The sequence below is a fragment of the Pseudophryne corroboree genome, chromosome 7 (assembly GCF_028390025.1).
Source record: "Pseudophryne corroboree isolate aPseCor3 chromosome 7, aPseCor3.hap2, whole genome shotgun sequence".
In the NCBI taxonomy this organism is placed as follows: domain Eukaryota; kingdom Metazoa; phylum Chordata; class Amphibia; order Anura; family Myobatrachidae; genus Pseudophryne; species Pseudophryne corroboree.
Window position 1 is genome coordinate 273,595,205 of NC_086450.1, and position 1,245 is coordinate 273,596,449.

General features: G+C 39.6%; 1 pseudogene; it reads right to left on the reverse strand.

Annotated features, from left to right (window-relative positions):
• Window positions 1-512: 512 nt before the first annotated feature.
• Window positions 513-630, reverse strand: LOC134946331 (5S ribosomal RNA; annotated as a pseudogene).
• Between the last annotated feature and the right edge of the window lie 615 nt (window positions 631-1,245).

Here is a 1,245-nt window from a genome sequence, read left to right on the forward strand (position 1 = left end):
CAAAAGAGGATTGGTTCCCGTATAGTACCGGAGCCAAGAGAAAAAAGAAAGACTATGTGTCTTTTCTGGGGCACACTTTTATTGAAAATGGAATAATGGGTTCTGTTTAAAATATAACTTTTATTATCAACCTTCATAAAATATTGGCTATGAGGCAAAAAAAAGAAAGAAAAAGGAAAAATTCTAATAATCAAAAATTATAATTGTTATAATATTATCTGAATAAATCACATGATATAATAACAGTTTGGCGTAATGGCTCTATAAGCGAAAATATGTGTGTGTCTCCAATAATGAAAATTATGTAAATCTTATGTGTTTGTATGAAGTTTTCTTCCTGAAATTGTAACAGTATAACATGTAGTGAAAATATAACTGGAAGAAAAAAATCAAACAGTGTGATATGTACCAGGCTCAACTCTAATTCCTGACTGTATCAGGAATTTACAAAAAGAAGGGGAAAAGGTGGAGGATAGTGATTCCAGGTCCTGTGTCCTGGGTTTGGATAAAAATACATGCAGTACCCGGTATTCCTTGGTGGTCTCCCAACCAGGTACTGACCTGGCCCACAGTGCTTGGCTTCCAAGATCAGACGAGGTTGGGCATACTCAGTATGGTTTGACCGCAGGTAAATATATCCCACACCTGATGACACCAGGAACTCAGTATCCTAGACTCTGAGAGAATTTCCCAGAATTTTCTTGTGGAAACCCATGGTCTCGTTGTGATGTTATGAGTGCTCCCGAATCTGGAAACAAGTAGTATCTAGTGTTCTCTAATATTCTCCCACACTTGAAAAAATGTGTGAGGTCTACTTGGTCTTGGCTTCAAATACGAACTGTTGAGGTGCCACCTCTTTTCGATGGTAAGCTTTGAGTAAATGAATCCCATATGATGATGGCTGAAAGTCCTATAGAAACCAAGGCAGTCACGGGTTCTGATGTCAAAATATCAGATGGGGCTTCCCAGGTTAGTGGAAGTCCTGAGGAAATGATGGTGTGGCCCTGCTGTGGATTAGATGGGCAAAGAATAGATAAGAGTGACAGAAAGAGAATGAGGGGAAAAAAGAAGAAAGGGGATCAGGTTTGGTAGCACACCACTTCTGCTTTTTGATCATCTGCCTGGGCATCGAATGAAAAAATGAGAGGGTGGTGCGGAACGACACTGATGCCGAAGAAAGCTAGAGGGACACTTCTACTGTCCTGTTTTTTAACAAGATGGTGCTCTGTTGACAAATTGCATTGC